The sequence below is a fragment of the Neovison vison genome, chromosome 2 (assembly GCF_020171115.1).
Source record: "Neovison vison isolate M4711 chromosome 2, ASM_NN_V1, whole genome shotgun sequence".
NCBI lineage: Eukaryota > Metazoa > Chordata > Mammalia > Carnivora > Mustelidae > Neogale > Neogale vison.
Window position 1 is genome coordinate 175,039,330 of NC_058092.1, and position 19,460 is coordinate 175,058,789.

A 19,460-nucleotide genomic window follows, 5' to 3' on the forward strand; every position below is an offset into this window, starting at 1 on the left:
GAATCAAAATCTTTTCATTGTAATCTCTTGGTGTAACTGTGGGCCCAAGTCAGAAAAAAACCCAGGTTCTGGATACAAGTTTCTCATAACTCTACCTCCACTCCTCACCCCAGATAGACATTTCACGCCTCTGTGAACAACAGAAAAGTACTTCTCTTTTCTCATGGAGCAGAGGAAGTGAATTTAGAGAAACAAGAATGAGATTAGAGACGACTGTGTCAAGAGGGGACCTTCTTGCCTTGGAGTGGGAGTTAGTGACTGACTGAGGGGGTGGGACAGCAGCTGGTGATGGAGGGGGGTGGGGTGGGGGAGGAGGGACACTGGTGGTTTCCTGGAAGCTGGGAAATGGGCTGGGAATGGAGAACTACCTGTCCAGGGGCCAGGGTGGGAGAGAGCAGGCTGCTGGGGCCTTGGAGGGTGATGGGGCTGGGGCTAGACTGCATATCCCCAGAGTAGTGTCCATCCCCTGGTCTCTGGAGCCACGTGAAGCAGCCTAGACATGAAAGGTTGTGTCAGGGGCCTCCCGCCTACACCACGACTCATGAACCACAGAGGCCCAGGCAAGGCATTTTCCTCTCTCTCACCTCTCAGCATAATACACCCCCACAAATAATAAAAAAAATAGGTAACGTTTATGGAGCACTTTCCTCTCCGTCAGATACTTTTTGAAGTGTTTTACTTGAATGATCTCATTTCCACTATTTGCGGTTGATAAAACTACCACCCCCATTTTCCAGATGAAGAAATATGAAGGTTAAGTAACTTGTCTGAGGCCATTTAACTAGTACGGCATGATATAAATTATGTAAAAGCATGTAAAGGGGCGCCTGGGTGACTCAGTCGTTAAGAGTCTGCCTTCGGCTCAGGTCATGGTCCCAGGATCCTGGGATAGAGCCCCGCATTAGGGTCCCTTCTCAGCGGGGAGCCTGCTTCTCCCTCTCCCACTCCCCCCTGTGTTTCCTCTTTCGCTTTGTCTCTTTCTGTCAAAAAAAAAAATAAAATCTTTTAAAAAAATAAATAAAAGCATGTAAGCACACGAAACCATTCTCCAGGTCCTAAACATCTACAAATTTGGGACTGCTCTTAAGAACTAGTCTCTCTTTTGGCTGATTTGGCCGATTGTGACTTGCACCATCTAGCCGGCAGTGCCCAGCGGGCTTTACGAGGCGTTCAGGTGCCCACTGCGGTCCACATGGGGTCTGCACGGGCCGTCTGAGCTCTCCTGCTGAGTGTCTCCTTCCACCCTGGCCTCCTGTGCTTTCTCCTGAAGTTCTGACCCAAACCAGCTTTGCTCCTGCTTCAGGGAGCAAATCATCCTTCCAGCCTCTTTGTTCCTTTAGTCCCGGCCTCCTTTCTCGACTTGTTGAAATTCCGCTCGTTTTTCAAGTCCCAGCCCCCTCTCCCAGCAGTCCGCCCTTCAGCGGGTGTTGGCTGAGGGCCCGACTTACGCAGACTCTGCCTGGCCTTCTCAGGTCACTTTGTCAAGGACAATCCTGCGATCACGGTTGTCAGGATAAGGTAATCATACTTTTAAGGCTCATAACAATCATCGTCGGAGCTGACAGTTGCAGCATTTCCTGCGTGTCAGGACCATCAGTGGGCTCCATACACACTCACTTATTTAATCCAAAGCCCTCCCCATATCATCTTATGTTCTAAGAATATACCTTGCTTTTCTGACAAGGGTAAATAAAGCCTCTTGAGTCTATGGATTCCGGTTCTTGTTTTTTTTCATTTTTGAGAAATGGTTCTATCTAGGATATATGAGGATATCTAGGACAGTGACTTGGACATAGCATGGGCGAGATAAATAGCGATGAGTTGGGTCCGTTAGATACTATACTCCTATGTATCCCTAGCCCACTGCCTTCTTCTCATTTAGATTTCCAGCTTCTCTTGAAAAAACCGGAAGTGCTGACAAAAGCTGGGCCTGCCTTCCCGCGTTTTTAAAAGGTTCTCGTGAGAACTCACTTGCGGTTTTAACTGGGGCATGTGCTCTCAGGCCCTATCCCTTCTCACACCTTGCATCAGGCCCTGTGGCATCTGATTTTTTAACCACGTGAAGCCCTGGGAGAATTCAGATTCCAGTTCTAGATTGGCCCTACCAGGGTAGGGAGAGTGGTAGCCATTATACCACGTGGTCCCTCGGCTGTGTGAGCAGCCATTTTCCATTTTTGTCCCGCCAGCAAGACTCTTGCTTCCTCCGGGAAGATGGCTCATTTGTCTAGTACCAGTTTAACAGGGGCTGTGCTGTGTGTTTGGGTGATTCAAAGAGTCATTGGAAGATTTGATGCTGTGACACACATCAGATGACTCTTAACAACCTTTCCATCACATGTCCTCAGCACAGGACGGAAAAACACCACGATGATAACTGACGGTCTGTAACAAAGCTCTCATAAAATGCTGTAGAGGGGAAGCTGAGTCTAAAACTCTTCTCAGCGAGTCTTCGCTGGGTGTGGAGCACACCCTCAAAGGCCAGCTGAAGTCTTTCTGATCTTTCACAGTGAGTCACGGCAGGTGTTGCCGTGTTTCCTTGTCACATAGAGATGTGTACGGAATGTGTCCTGAGCCATCCTTGTTTGTACTTCCGTCCTCCCCTTGTCTATTTATTCAACAAACGTCCGAGCGCTGCTAGCGCGAGGTCTTGCGTTGGACGCTTTGGAGAGAGCGAAGGATACGGACAGGAAACTAGTCTACAGAGGAAAGGGTGTTGTGACTGGTGATGCAATGAGGATAATAAATATGGCGGTGTGACGGGGTAACGGGGGCGCCAGAGAGGGGTGCAGGGAAGGCCTGAGGAGGCGACATTTGGGGATGGAAATGAGAGGTTCCTTGGCAGAGGACAAATGGGATGGGAAGGAGATGAGGAGGAACTTGGCACTTTTGAGGAACAGAAAAGAAAGCTGGCGTTCCCAGAGCTGTGCGACGCGGAGCATCAATCTGCAATAAGGAACTTGCACCAGATTGTAAATCTGTGCACCACTTCCTTCTCAAAAAAAGCCTTGCTGCATGTTAAAAAAGAAAAAAAGTCAGCTGAAGTAAAGCTTAGTAACAGTTGGTTTACATTCTGGATCTGGTGCCCTATGTGACTAGGCAGGCAACAGAGAATTTTCAAAGAGCGATTCGTGGACATGCTTTCTCGCTGATCTGCGGGGGCCTGAGAGGGAAGGCTCAGTGTGGCCCTGGAGGGGGGCAGGAGCCCCCTCAGGCCCAGGTGCACAAGGGAAGATCAGCTCCTCACTAATAGGCAATAAAATGAGGGTTAAAAAGCCACGGATCTCCTATAGACCCTTAATGAGAGTGTTAGCACTTGAAAGGTACTTAGAGCACACCCGAGCTGCTCTGAGGTGGGGATGTTAGGTAATCCCTCAGACTGACTCAGGAATTAAATTGCTTGCTTATGTACACCAACTTTATAGTGTATAATTAAAAATCACACGTCAATAAATTTATATAGTGTGATCCAGGTGCATGTCTGTTCTACAAATGCCAAGAGTCAGTGGTAGAGGTTGAAGAGCGGCGGCTCACAGGGATGTTTGGTTTGACCTACGCAATATGGGAAAAAATCAAATTAATTGCTGACATTTTATTCTATTTTATATATATATTTTAAAGATTTATCTATTTATTTGACAGAGCATGCATGCAGGTGCACGAACAGGAGGAGTGGGGGAAGGAGAAGCAGGCTCCCCACTGAGCAGTAATTCCCCAATGTGACCGCTGGGATCATGACCTAGTCAAAGGCAGATGTTTAAACAGCTGAACCACCCAGGTGCCCCAACTGCCAACATTTTCAAAACTTAGAAGGAGAATATGCTTACTTGGTATTCAACACCCCGTAAAGTCTTCTCCCTGACTTGTGTATTAATCCCAGGTCATGCTGTGGTCACAGATGACTGACAAATCTCAGACTCTTACTAGGAAGGTTTATTTCTTGCTCACATCACTTGTCCGTTGTGGGGCAACTGTGTCTTGGCTCCACATCACTTTCATTCCAGTACCGGGTCTGGAAGCAGCCTCTCTGGGGGACCATCCCTGGTATTGAACTAGGAGGAGGGGGAGCATGAAGAAGAAAGCACTAGCTCTTAGAGCGTCTGCTCCTCTTTCATTGGCCAAAGCAAGTTGCACAGTTAAGGTGAAAGCGATGGGTCTGGAGGGCAGTCTCCTACCGGAAGAGGCAGACAATAACTTATATATAACATAGTCTACCATGACCTCTTTGTCTAGTTTAGATGACCTAAGTGCCCACAGATATTTGAGAGTATCTTTGGGCTATGGAACTTGAGTACTCAAAGTTTTAGTTTTACCGTAGCCAGAACCAGGATAGTTATTCTAAACCTAGCCATGCTCAGCTACCACCACTCCTTCCATCCATCCATCCACCCATCCATCATCTACTTACCTGCCAACATTGGATAGCCTTGACCTTCAAGATTAAAGTTCCACAGGCTTTTTCTTAGATACCATTTATTTACTTCTTCCTTTAGGTTCTACGCAGACAGGTCACACTGACTACAGTACAGTGTTAGCAAGCCAAGCTGTGAGGCAGCTCTACCTCTTCCCTTGACTGTACCCAAGCACTGACTTCTGGAGGCTGGGGTGTGCACCCTTCTGAGCCATCAGTGTGTACTGCTACAGAGCTAAATCTGCCAAGACTTCATCAGAGAGGACTAGTAAATAATTAGAAATGCAAAGCTGAGTATTTATTACTGTGTGTCCATGTCTGCTCCTGGGATGTGGAGAATAGAGTCCTTGTTCTTGAAGAGCAAGACACTCAGAGAAACTGTCAAGGTAGGAGACTTGAGTGCAGAATCATGGGATACCCATTTAGTTTACCTGAGTTGCCAGGGTGGGTTGGCATCAACAGGGGAGGCTTTGTGAAGAGGTCTGAGCTAGGAAGAACTTCATAGACAGAAGTTGAAAAACATCATGCATGAGTTTAAAGTTTCAACTAATTTCACCTAAATCCAGACTCCCTGGAAGTCCAATGGGCTTGTATTCTCTTGTAAAGTTGATCAAATAACTTTGAGGTGTGTTAAAAGTTTTCTGTTGAGGGGTGCCCAGGTGGCTCAGTCGGTTAAGCATCTGCCTTCAGCTGAGGTCTGATCCCAGGGTCCTGGAATCGAGCCCTAGGTCAGGCTTCCTGCTCCGTGGGGAGTCTGCTTCTCCTCCCTCTGCTCCTCCCCCTGCTCCTTCTGTTTCTCTCTCTCACTCAAATAAATAAATAAAATCTTTAAAAAATAAATAATAAAGTTTTCTGCTAAATTGCTATTTTCATCAGCCCTTGAGTCTTCTTGGATTACAACCAGCAGGAGTGATCTGAAAGCACCATGGCCACACTCAGCGGCCACAGGGCTGTTCTCTCCCTCTGCACGGTCTCTCCTTGTCCTCCAGCATGCGCTCCTTACAGGGTCCTACACCGATTTCATTGCCACAAGTCATCATAGGGTTTTTTCCTGAGGGGGCCTCAATTTTGACTGCACACAGAAGCTGTTTTTGTGCTCCTTTGAAGGCGGGGGCAGGGAACTGTGGCATCCTGCACCCAGGAGAGCCCCTGGAAAGTGGCCAGTACAGAATGTTTCTGAGCCAAATGGCTGGGTGGGTGGGTGTGGAGAGCCACGTGACCCCTCTTTCTCTTCACAGCTCCTCATGCCCTTATTCCATCATCCTCCACTAGGAACTGAGAGAGAGGATGAGAATAGATAGGATGAGGTAGATGTTTGGTTTGCCAAAAACAAAGGAAGAATTTAAGCAGGATCATATCAATTTGCTTTTTCTTTCTTCCAGTGAGACCAAACTGAGACTGAATAGACAAGAATAAAGTCAAATGGGTTTAGACACAATAGGACAAGGAAGGGCCATGATGAGTGTTTGCGAAACACATGCCTGTCCAAAGGTGGTATGTGCAGCTTTGCTCTAGGTGGTTGTTAAAAGGAATTTCAGAAATAGCATTATCACTTCTTTAGATTTTAAAGAGAACTCACAATTTATTTTTCATTTAAAATCTCCTGATTAAAAAAAAAAAACTTATTTTAAGAGAGAGAGTGTGCAAGAGTGTGAGCGGTGGGAGGGGCAGAGGGAGAAGCAGAGACAGAAGCCGAAGCAGACTCCCCACAGAGCTTGGAGCCTGATGCAGGGCTCGATCCCATGACCCCAAGATCATGATTTGAGCCCAAATCAAGAGGTAGTCACTTAACCCACTGAGCTATCCAGGTGCCCTTAAAATCTGATTTTTAAGAAATGCTGGCCATCTTTTTTCAAACTTCATGTAATCCAAACAAAATCTCTCTGCAAACTGGATATGGCCCCAGGATTTCTAGGGTTTAATTTCTGGACCTTCTGGGCCTTTACCAGCCCAGCAAACACAACAGCAATGGGGTAGGAATCTTGAGGTAGCGAGACTTTAAAAAAAAAATCTGACTATCACGTTTGACAGAGAGGAGACCAAGCTGCCTTTCAGAGAAACAAGGGTTCATGATGGGTTCTCCACACTCTTGCCAGGTTTCTCAGTGGCCTGTTTGTGGTAAGGACAAGGACGATAGCTCTGACCATGGGAAAGACAGCCAGCTCAGCAGTGTGACTGTGCTGTTTGTGCAGGAGGCATGGGTACACTTGAGACTGATTCTTTAAGGCTTTGAGACTAACAAGGGCCCGGTGCAACTGGAAAAGGCAGATTTGTCCATTTTTTTTTTAAAAGATTTTATTCATATATTTGTCAGAGACAGTGAGAGAGGGAATACAAGCAAGAGGAGTACGAAATGGAGCAGCACATTTCCCGTTGAGGAGCTCGCCCAGTGTGGGGCTTGATCCTAGGACACTGGGATCGTGACCCAAGCCAAAGGCAGACGCTTAATGACTGAGCCACCCAGAGCCTGCCCCAGAGCAGGTTAGTCCTTGGTGAATGAAATCAGGAGAATCGAAAGCTATGCCTTCCTTCAATCTCCAGTTTGGTTGAACCTGTATAGAAAATAGTGCACATGATGGTGCATGGAGTAACATCTCCTGTTTACCGTTCTGGGACCTCTGATGTTGTGGATTCATTCATTCAGGCACTCAACCTGCCTGTGGGGTGTCAAGCAGTATTCTGTGTGCTGTGGATACCGCAGAGAACAAAACTGGATCCTTGCCCCAGGAAATGCACAGTTTAGCACGAGGACCCGGTGGGACTGGGTCTTTTAAAAAATCCAGCAAATCAGGGGCGCCTGGGTGGCTCAGTCAGTTAAGTGTCTGCCTTCAGCTCAGGTCATGATCTCAGTGTCCTGGGATCCAGCCCCACCTACTTTGAGCACCCTGCTCTGTGGGGAGCCTGCTTCTCCCTCTCCCTATGCTGTTCCCGCTGCTTATTCTCTCTCACAGTCTTACATAAATCAATAAAATCTTAAAAAATAACTGGTAAATCACTGTTCTTTCCCAGTTCCCAGAGTTATGCCCTTGCTTGACTTAGGGGTCAGAAGGGAAGTGGCAACTGAGGATGTCAAGGGAAAGGAGACAGGGAGAGCGCTTCTGGGATAACAACAAGAAGTTCTGACGTGGTCTTGGACCAAAAGTCTTGGCAGGGGGATGCCTGGGTGGCTTAGCTGGTTAAGGAGCTGTCTTTGACTCAGGTCATGATCCAGGGTCCTGGGTCCCATATCTGGGTCCCATATCAGGCTCTCTGCTCAGCAGAGAGCCTGCTTCTCCCTCTCCCCCTTTCCTCTGCTTATGCTCTCTCTCAAATAAGTAAAATCTTTAAAAAAAAAAAAAAAAGTCCTGGCAGATTTTGTTTCCTGGGTGCCTCTTACAGCCTAGCGGTTCCCACCGGTCTTTAGAATTATGCCGTTTTGAACTGTCTGCACTTAATCCTTTTAAAGAAGTAAAGACTATTGGACTGACTACCAAGGGTGTTCCTCAGAGTCTGTTCTGTTCTTAATTTTGTATTGGTACATTGTCAGCCACGTTACCACACAAGTAAATTACACCATTGCTTCTTGTCACCATTATTGAAAGAAGTCTTTTGAAGTTTGACTCATAGCTCAATGTCAAAAATATTTGCTTATGGGAGCACCTGGGTGGCTCAGTGGGTTAAAGCTTCTGCCTTCCACTCAGGTTATGGTCCCTGGGTCCTGGGATTGAGCCCCGCGTTGGGCTCTTGGCTCAGTGGGGAGTCTGCTTCCCCCTCTCTCTCTGTCTGCCTCTCTGCCTACTTGTGATCTCTGTCTGTCAAATAAATAAATAAAATCTTAAAAAACAAATATTTGCTTATGGACCATTTGGTCCTGACTTCATGAAAGAGAAGCAGTGCCAGGTGACAAGGGTAAAATTATACACCCTTTCCTCTCTTAGGGCCTCCTTAACAAACCAAAAATACGAAGATATCCAGATAGGAAGTTAGGTTTTGGATTCTGATTTCTTTGGAGACTCAAAGAACGAGTTATTATTTCTGTGATTTCTATTTCTGGACTTAGCACATATCCCTGCTGCACAGCCAAATGTGACCTGATGCTCATAATAATAAAGGAAATGAGCAGTTTTTTACATGTCCTGGAGAAACACAGATGCTTCTGTGTCTGGTGAAGTGAATCCCTCTTAGAAATGGAGAAAGAGCCATGCACGGTACAATGCCATAACTTGGCAATACGATATGATAATACGCTTCAGTTTAAAAAACTCAGGAATTTGCTAAGAATGTAAAATGAAACAGAGCAAATATCAGAAAGCTATTGTTTCTTTCTTTTTTTTTTTTTTAAAGCAGCAAAGTCAGTTAAGGAAAAGCTTAAATACATTTTTATAAGTCTGCAGGCCAAACACTAGTAGGAATATATAATGTATATATTCTATCAATGCACACATGTAAATATATACATACACACATATAAATGCAAATAAAATCTTTATTTTCCTATTTTGGATACTTCTGAGCTCAAATGAGCTTTTTCTTGAGCTGCAGTCAAATTTTTCATGATATAAACATAATATTAATAATTACTTGATACAGATAAGTATACTTCATTGAGTTTCCAATTCAGGATAAATGTGTGAGTGCCAAGGACTGGGAGTCAGAAATCCAGAATTCTTAGGTGGGAAGTTAGACTATCTGAATTCTGATCTCAGTTTTACAAAGAGAAGCTTTGGGGGAATCTTTTTTTTGTTTGTTTAAGCTTCTCAGGGCTCTGAGTTTGCTCCTCATAAGACGATCTTGATGCAGATGTAGAGGCACTTTCTGTTTGTTTGGGATGTCAGGCAAATGTGGTCTAGCCCCATTATCCAGGCAGAGTAGACTCTCTGTACACGTGTTCTGCACTGATACTGAATCCTTTTTGGAAACAACTCAACTGATTCAGCATTTTTTTTTTTTTTAAAGCATCAATTCTACCCACAATGTGGGGCTCAAACTCACCACCCTGAGATCAACAGTCACATGCTTCACTGACTGAGCCAGCCAGGCGTCCCATCGACAACCATCCTTAATGGACAGAAATATGGGATGCTGTCAAACGGCTCCAGGCACCCATATACTACTGATATGGGACCAACTACTGCCAGAGACCGTACCTACCTCATAAGGTGGTTAGGAGGACTGAGCTCCTCCAAGCAGCGTTCTTATACAGCGGAGCATGTAGTGAGGGTTCCAATTTTAGCAGGAAGAATTGCTGGTGTCACCACGACAGTGTGCCAGGTTCTGGGCTAGAATGCCAATTAAAACAGCCACGGTCACTGCCCCTGTTGAATTTATCATGTAGGGTCTGACTGCAGATTCCAGTACGTACCAGGCCGGTCAGGGCCCACAAACGTAAGAGGTGGGCGGCTTCCCTGTCACCTGGACCCCACACACCCGGTTGATGCCATCTGGAAATGAGGGCTGTTGTCAAATCTTGCATCTTAGGGGAAGGTGGGAATCTGGGTTATCATGTGAAATGTTCCCGCTTACAAGCACCGACAATGAATGCCAACGGCAAATGAGTGTTTTAGGGGCTAAAAGCAGCGGCATACTGGATGCTGGCTGGAAGGGTCCATGAACAAGTTGCGGACATGCGGTTGCAATAGCCCCAATTCCCCACTATTCTGGGGACAGCACAAACCAGACGAGGGCAAAGATCAGTTAATCTTTAATTCCTGGCTCCTCTGTGAAATGCACAGAAGTTCTGTAAACTGGGAGTTTGCAGGGCGCAACTGAACATTAGGGACTCTAGTGACCCCACAGGCAGAGGCTGGAACAGGACGCCCAGGAGTCCTGACGCCCGGGAGTCAGCCGGTTACCTTTTGCCAGAGAACACAAGGACACTGCAGAGCACAGATGGGTGAAGAGTTTAACACAATTTATTTTATGCTTAAATAATCGACTAGGTCATCCAGTGTATGGTTTTTCATACATATGTCATTAGAGCTATGTGTCAATGAATGCTGATTTTATATGAATATAATCAACAAATTAAAGGATTTCACCAAAACCCAAATAAAAATGCCCTTGAAAACACAGCAGCCTTATTAACCTAATATGACACTGCTAGAATGGTTACAAATGATTGCCTTATTCAAAGGTGTCTACGTCTTATAGCCAGTACACGATACAGTAGTAATGGTACAGCGTGCTGCCATTCTACTAGCTACGAATCCCGGTTCAGTCCATTTTAAATTTTAACCCCCAACTGGGGCCTCTTATGAGCACCATCCACCTCTAAAGCGGCAAGCATTACCCCCTTTTAAGCACTAACAGCACCCCCCTCCCCCTAAAGCAACTACCATATAGGGTTTTTTTTTTTCTCATTTTTAGGTCATTTCATTGAAAAATTGGCAATAGCAACAAATATTAGATGAAGGGCTTTGTGTTTACAGATAAAATCTTCTGTGTTGCAGTATACTGTAGTGTTTGCAAAATTGGAAAAGATTTAATCAAAATAAGGTGATACACATGCATCAAAATATTAGTATTCTGAAGAAAAAATTTTTTCACAGAACTACAGAATTCCTCATTTGGGGAATTATTTAAATTTGCAGCAGATTTTAAAGATTTGTTGTTCTTCTTTTTTTAAAATCAAGCTAGCAGTTTTGCATATACAAACATTATAATTGCTAATATACAAGAATCAGTGAATATTCCCCCCACCCGAAACCCTTCCCCCGTCTTCTAGGGTGGTCACTTGAGACCCCTAGTACGTTAAATGCATTTGCAATATTCTGTTTGTGTTCTAAGAGGCAGTGCCTTATCAACATTTATTCTATTTTTCTGTTAGAATTTATACAGTGTTATTATTTACAGCAAAACTATAGATGTTTTAAAAAAGAAACAAATAGTGTTTATACCCTGACAGTTGGGTCCAAGAAAAATAAGGCGAGCTGTTGTGGAGTTAGTAATTTTAGTGTTTTTCTGTGATTTCATCGTCCCGTCTTCTGTCCCTTCTGGCGGCAGGAATTTCTTCCTTTTGTAAATGACACCAAATTACTTAAGATAAACTGTTAACAGCATGGCTTCTTGTATATACACTGCATTGCTAATTGCACACGCGCCAATCCCGGGAATGAAAGTGAATTTCCATGCTCTGTAAATTGGCTCATGCTAAATTAAAATGTGGGTAGTTTTCTTTTTTTTTCTTTTTGCATAAAAAAAAAAATCATGCCATTAATGTGTGGAAGCGGCAAACACACACACCCTTCTCCGTGAATTTCTACTTCCTGCTGACATATCTTCCTTGAATTTCTCAATACTGGCAGTAAAAACACATGATCCTGTGGAAAGAGAGACAATAGGTAGTGAGTTTAGCTTGCTTGCTTGTCTTCCATTTTTGTTTTGTTTTGTTTTGTTTCAGGAATTTGCCTAAGCCTTCCTGCCATTCAACAGAAAAGCCTGAGAGAACGGGGTGGGGGCGTCCACTTTCTAACGTGGGGGGTTTCACAAGACGCTGTTAACCAAGGCGATCTGCTAGGACAAAGCCCTGAGGGGTACCTGAGAGCCCTTTGAAGGCAGTGACTTTTTCTAGGTAACCCCATGCCCTCCACAGCACACTCCTCACTGGATTTGTCGTTTTCGAGGTTGAGTAGGAAAAGACCCTCTTCAGGGCTGCCAGCTCTGATCAGGTCACTCAGGTACTTGGGAAAGCCACTTCCAGCCCATTGGACCTTGTCTTAGCGGTAAAATGAGAAGGCGGACAGAGGTGCTGTCTGGGATTTCCATCAGCATCAAAATATCAAGGGTCTGGGGTTCTCATGGGCATAAAGGATTAGGGACACGGACTCCGGATAGATTATTTCAGTAACATCCGTAGATTTTATAATAAGTGTTCACTCCCCAAAGTGGAACTCATCTTTCAAAAAGGGAGAACAGCATCATTCCTTCATTACTCTGAAATTGGCTTTTCTGTGCACAAATTAAAATTAAAGACCGTCTTGCGTTGCTGCAAAGAATACTTTCCCTCCTCCTGCCCACATCAGTCACGACAAGATCGACTCATTGTATTTGAGCTTCTTTATGGGGGCTGACAACATCTTGTCTTACTGGATCATCACAGCATAAAGTATCAGTGTTTTATCACCAGTCAATACGGTCAAAATAAACCAATAATTTTTGCTATGCACTCTTTCTTCATAAAACAAAGGTTTCTTAGTATAGTCCATCCTCCTCTTTCAGGGTAAAAAGGTAACATGCTTGAATGCTGGCCTGAGAACAGATTCTAGCCCCAAGAAAAAACCTGAGTAAGACAAGAACAATTTTACGAACAGGCAAGCTCACTCATTAGTAAGGAACAGACTATTTCTCCAGGTGTAGGGACACCTTCAGAAACTTGCTTCTGTTGGGGCCTTTGTGTCCTCGGTGACCTTGAGGTTATTTACTTACCCCAGACAAGTTTCTTTTCCTTTAAGATGGATCACCCAGGATACCTTGGTTTAGGTCAACATGTTCGTACATGTACAGCACTTCCTCTGTCTGTTCTACTAGGTTCTTGCTTCCTTTTTTTGTATGAAAACTGCTACTAACCTCCATGCCCCAGGTCACTAATGCTTGGAGCCAAGAACATCAGAGCGTCAATCAATTCCTTCTGGGGTGATTTCTATATTGGCCCCCTCCTCCCATGACTCTGCAGAGGTGGTAGAGAAGGAAAGTGACTCATTTGGCCAGACTGTGTCCCAGAAAGTGGGCAAATCCTAGTAAAGGATTTTCACCCCTGTTACTACCACTTACTCCTTAACTTCTGGGCACCAGGGTTCTTAGGTGGCCCTAAGATAAGGTTACCCCGGTGTTCTTCCTCTGTCTTCCTAGGGAGGATCTTCAGCAATCTTCTCTAGTTGAAGCCCTCCCCGCGCTGCCCACACTCTGTGCAGCTTAACTGATATATAATTTATATGCCATACAATTTATCTACTGTAAATATAGTCTGATAATTTTAGGAAATGTATGTAATGCAACCATTATGACCCAGTTGAAATTGTTTTGCATCCTCTCTTCCAAAAGCCAATCCAGTTGCCCAGGTTAATCTTGCAATAAGAAGCAAGGTCTTCCTCTTATCACCTTAAGGCAAGCAAATTTTATGTTTTATAGAAATATTGAATATGTTCCTATACTTTTTTAAAATGCTATTCATTATACCCATTTATATTCCGGTAGGATTTAGGTGATAGTTCAAAAAAAAAGATTGGGAGTGAGTGAGTTCCCCTTGTAAATCACTCCTGTTCTTGGTCATGCAATCAGAGTGTGGAACGTCATTCATTGGACAAAAGAATTTATACCAAGTACAGCGTTGTACAAAAAGATGAGCACCTTTTTGTGACGAGAGCGCCATCTGATGGAAAAGTGAGGGGGCAGGAGCCACTGAAATAGAATTTGAGTCCTTTTCCCTTCGTGGGTTTAGGTAATACATCTGAGACAAAAGCCTCTGCATTTAGGAATCTGTCTTTGGGTTTTGCATGTTTTTCAAACCCAAAGATAGTAGAAACCAACTCAGAAAATGACTTTAGTCATTTCACTATAATTTCTTTTTTAAGAAACGTTTTTTCATGTATAGAAAAACAGCTATGCAGTGGATTTTCATGGCAGTTTACATTTCACAGATGAAAGTTGTGCTTCCCATACCCATTTTCAAGTCAGGCATATGCTTGAGCTTACAACCACCATTTCTTTCTTTCTTTCTTTTTTCTTTTTCTTTTTCTTTTTTTTAAATTTATTTACTTATTTGACAGAGAGAGATAGAGATCACAAGTAGGCAGAGAGGCAGGCAGAGGGAGAGGGGGAAGCAGGCTCCCCATGGAGCAGGGCGCCCGATAAGGGACTCCATCCCAGGACCCTGGATCATGACCTGAGCTGAAGGCAGAGGCTTAACCCACTGAACCACTCAAGGTGCCCAGAACCACCATTTCATTGTCGTTTCCTTGGTCCCTAGTCCCCATCTGAAAAACACGAATCACCCATCTTAGCTTGATACAGGAAGCTCTTGGTAGTTCAGCCCAATCAGTCTCAGGGCCTACAAATCTTCAGTGAAAAGCTTTGTTCCACAATTTCCAGTGGTTCTCAAACTTGGGTGAATATTAGAATGACCTGGGGAGGCTTTAAAAAAAAAAAAAAGAAAAACCCCAGTAGCCAGGGCACATCCCATGCCAATTTATTTGGAATTTCTTGGGGTGGAGCCCAACATCAAAAAACATTGAAAAAACTCTCTAGATTATCTGAATGTTCAAAAAAGTTTAAGACCCAGTGATCTATTCTAGAACACTGCTTCTCAAAGCTTAATGTCCTCATGTATCACCGAAGGGATCTTCAAATATGGATTCTGATTCAGGAGGTCAGAGTCAACCCAGAGACTCTGCATTTCTAACACGCTCCTGATTTTGTAACCACCTGTACTTGTACTTCTCTTCCCTAATCTCCACATGTATCTAACCCCTCTCTATCCTTCAAGTTTGTGTCAAATGTCTTCTCCGTGCAAGTGCAGACTGTGCTCTCCCTAAGGAGATCCCGTTGTCAGGGTAACTCTTACTCATCTTTAAAGACTTCGCTTGCCACGGCTTTAGGAAAGAAAGCCTTTTCGGATACGCCTGCCTTATAGCCTACGGAGAACACAGATTTGTTACTCTGTTCCTTTCTCTTCCAACCCTTCTCTGTTCCCTTCCCTTCTCTTTGTCTCTTATTACAGAAGTCATGCGGCTACGAACATTTCTTTCCCAAGCACTAATTCTAGTTATTTCATGTAATCTTAATAAACTACAGTGCAATTTAAAAATAATTCCCGTTTCCTGTAGATTTGTTCAACTACTACCAATAAGTGGGGCTTTTTTGAGTTGTTGTTGTTTTGTTTTTTTCTAGTGACTTGTGATTTTTAAAATAGGGCCAGTTTAAGAAAAATGTAGGGAAAATATTGATCTATATTCTGGTCGTAAAAAACAGAGCACTAATAAAGTTGTACGGCTATTCTTATTAAATGTTACAGGCTAGGCACTGCTGTAGAGTGGATTAGCTCATTTAATATTAATAACAATAAGGTATTAGTATATCCTCCACTTTACTGATAAGGAAGTAGAGCTCAGCGCTATAAAACAAACACAAGTTTGCACACTTAGTACACATTAGAGCCAGAAACAGACAAGCCACCTGACTCCAGAATCCTTGCTCTTCATGTCAAAGCCAAGGGTTTTGCTTAAGGAGGGATTTTTTTAAAGGGTAAGAAAAATAAAATCAAGGGGTACCTGGGTGCTCCGTCATTCCCAGGGTCCTGGGATCGAGCCCTGCATCGGGCTCCCTGCTCAGAAGGAAGCCTGCTTCTCCCTCTCCCACTCCCCTGCTTGTGTTCTCTCTCTCCCTGCCTCTCTCTGTCAAATAAATAAAATCTTTTAAAAACAGAAAAACAAAAGTATATAAAACCTATCTGTGCCAAATAAATTCAGGGAAAATCTTTAGGAGTGAAGAAATTCAGGCTGCATCTCGGACTTCTGGGAAGCAGAATCCGGAGAATCTGCTGGGTTAAAAATCCAGACCTGTATTAACTAGACCATCGGGGTTTTGTCTCTCTCTCTTCGTTAGTAAAGAGGAATGAGAACGCCGGTCTTACGAATTTCCCCTGGAATTTCTCTGCATGGGTGTTAGCTTACACTTCAGAATACTTTCAGTTATCCCTGGTTTCTCAGAGAATGTCAGGGATGCTGCTGTTCCGATTTCTCCCAGGGTTGCCTCCGGGGACCCCTCATGTCGTGGTCTACCTGCCGCTGATCCAGGCTGTCTCAATTCTACTAACAGCTGAGCTTACCCAGTGCTTCCTATGGGCTTGCCTGTCGCTATTTGAAGTGATTTACTTGTATTAACTGAGTTAGTGCTCCCAACAACTCCTCTAGGTATGTTATTCTTATCCCAGTAGAGGTGAGGAGATTAAGGTACAGAACCTGGCTAAGTTCACGTAGCTCGTCAGCTCCCTGGCAATTCCCTCCACTCAGGCCAATTCACTTCTCACCCAAATACCAAACATGACCGCACTATGATCTCTAGCCCAGAGTTCTCTCCCTAATCATTGATGAGTGTCAAGGGTCCTGCGTGCTGACCATCTACGAATCACGCAGGCTACATCAAGCCCTGATTTCGTTTTTGTGGTCTTAGCTTCTATGGTTCTGTTAAAGGATTACCTACATACAAGCAACCCTATTGTCTTCAACTCTGACCCTTCCCTCCCAACACAGAACTCATCTAGTTCCTCAAATCTGTTCTCTCCTTTTCATTCTCTCTGCCCCAGTTCGGGCCCTCATCAGTGTCTCAGAACCGATGTTCAGACTCCCTTCTCCCTCTATTACTACTAGGGTTACCTACATCTTATCTGATCATACTATTCTTCTACACAAAGCCTCCAGGGGTGCCTCACTGTATCCAGGATAAGGGCCAAACTCCTGAGTGAAGCTTGCATGACCCATGTAAGCTAACACCCATGCATGTGGAGGGTCATGCAAGCTTCACTCAGGAGTTTGGCCCTTATCCTGGATACAGTGCTATTCTTTAATGCTATTCTTTCTACAAAAACTAGTTCAAATACACCCTTCCAAGAAAGTTTAAAAGATCTCCTCCCTTGGAGGTAATTGTATCTTCCAGTGGATGCCCTGAGCATGTTGTTTCTATCTTTTACTACATTTATGTATTTTGATTGGTGTGACTTATGGTCCTGGGTGCCCCTTGGACTAGACTGTAAAGTTACAATGGGCAGGAGTCTTCTCAGATAATAACGTCAAACTGAAGAAAATGTCTTACAACTTTGTACCCTCCCTACCACTTACACGGTGTGTCACAAGCCTTTCCACCTAGTTGCTAAGAAGTAAAGGGGCTCTAAATGCACGTGGTCACCTATTATAAAAGCTTGTTAGCTAATCTACATTACAGGAACATTTCTCTCATCCATTGCCACGGAACTGCATGGATTGAGGGATCCTGAGGTAAAACCAAGCAAGTATGCTGGAGGGCTGAGGCTGAACCTGTAGGCGATCTTAGATGAGGGGATACAGAAGAGTTTGGAGATTTCTACAGCAGAAGTCAGGACAACCTTTTAAGTCCTATTCCTCTTTAAAATCTTACTCCCTGGGACTCAGTCCTGAGCTCCTCCTTTGCTCCCCTTGACCCCCTCCCTGGAGGATCACGTCTATTCTCTGGTATTCTACACTTATCTCTTCAGGGAGTACTCTCACGATTTTTACAGATCGGCCCCAACCTTTCTTCAGAGCTCCAGATTTTTGTACCTACCACAGTACTTGGATGGCTCCCAGGCACCGTCAAACCCAAGTCCCAGCCTGAATGCTTGATGTTCTTTTTAAAAGCTATTCTGCTTCTGTTCCTTTTTCTCCTACCCAGCTGTATAAGCCGAAACCTGGGAGTCATTCTTTTTTAAAAAATAATTTTATTTTTATTTTTATTTTTTTCTGGGAGTCATTCTTAACTCAACCGTCTTCTCATCCTCCCCTCAAGCTAATCGACCTGTTGATTTTCCTAAAACTACTGCCCAGGTCCTAGCCCTGGGCTTATGGCCCAGGGGGCCTGACCAGCCACCTTCGGTTTATTCTTGTTTCCCTCCAACCAACAACCCATTCTCGACATTGCCTATGTGCTTGACATTGCCTATGTGCTTAGAAAAACAATCGGCTCAGGGTCTCGGTTATAACCCTTCAGGAGCTTCACATTCTTTTAGAATGACATCAAAAGCCTGTCCTCTGGCCTGTGATGATGCATCCCTCCCTTTTGTCATCTTGTGCCTGCCCCAGCCACCACCAGCTCACCGGGCGCTGGGGTGCATATCTTCTTATGTTTCCTCAACTGTGCTGGGCCTTTCCCCGCTCAAGGAACCTGCACACGTTTTAACCTTCGCTTGGATCCTTTTCCCCCTTCTCTTCATGGTTGGTCCCACCTATGAAGTCTCTGTTTAAATGACTTTTTATTTTTTTTTTAAGATTTTATTTTTAAGTAATCTCTACACCCAATGTGGGGCTTGAACTTATAACCCTGAAATCAAGTCACATGCTCCATGGAGAGAGCCAGCCAGGTGCTCTAAATGTCATGATTTCTGAGCGACCTTCCCCAGCCACCAAAGGTCTAACTATGTTTCTGCATTATTCTTTTACTGGATCTTGGGTTTTGTATTTTCAGCCCTCCAACATCTGTCCCATCTCGTTTCCCCTTGCAGGCTGAGACATTAGGAAGGACAGGGGCCGTGGAAGTTTCCTTCACCATCGTACATCTCCCTTTCCACTTGCAGACAGGTGGAAGCTCCAATATTTTTTGAAGGAATGAAAAAAATGAGTCACTTCTGGCTCAAAAGTGTTAAGCAGGGGCCCTGTTTTCACACTCAGCTTCCAGATGCTTGGGAGACCTGAGCATTTCCCCCCAAAGAGTTTTGGGATACAGCTGTTTCACAGTCCTTGACGGTTTATACCTGGGAACCTTCCCTTGTTACAACCTTGCAAATCAGCCTTCTAATAGTGTTTACGAAATAAACATTTGGAGATTATGGCTACCTTAAAAATAAAGTTCTGCTTTATTTTTAAAAAGAACAAAAACCCGAGTATTTTCATTGTGTAAGATATGAAGACATTTATTATCATTTGCCTATGGACATCTATTTGATTCAAATTTGCTTTTAGGTCTTTAATCATCATCAAATACTACTTAACTATGAATATGAGTAATAGTAAAGAACCTAGGTTCTGGATAAGTTCAAATTTTGTTCTTTTGTTCATCAGCTCTGTAGGACTTTGAGTAAATCATTTAACTTTTCTAAATCTCAGTCTCCTCATTAATAAAAAAAGAGATAGTAGTACTTACCTTATAGTATTGTTTGGGGGATTATACATGGTAATGTATGTAATGATCTTACCTAGTACCTGGCATAAGTAATCATTTGCTAGAACATGACTATTATTCCTAAATAATTTTAGAGATGCAGCTAAGTGCCACAGAAAGTCAGTCACCTTGAGTTTAAGTCCTAGTTCTACCAATCAGGCTGTGTGACAGTAGAAATGTCCTTGACCTCTCC

The 19,460-nt window shown here is 44.0% G+C and overlaps 1 protein-coding gene and 1 long non-coding RNA gene across 3 annotated transcripts in view; one reads left to right on the plus strand and one right to left on the minus strand.

Moving 5' to 3' along the window:
- Positions 1 to 19,460, plus strand: part of LOC122900700 — a 62,585-nt gene that overhangs the window by 31,265 nt on the left and 11,860 nt on the right. The window lies entirely within an intron of this gene.
- The window catches only part of ANK3 (ankyrin 3), a 667,998-nt gene continuing 658,819 nt past the window's right edge, over positions 10,282 to 19,460 (minus strand). For both annotated transcript variants that reach the window (XM_044239577.1, XM_044239576.1), the window contains one exon: positions 10,282 to 11,706. The gene's annotated coding sequence lies outside the window, so the exon portion shown is untranslated. The remainder of the gene's footprint in view (positions 11,707 to 19,460) is intronic.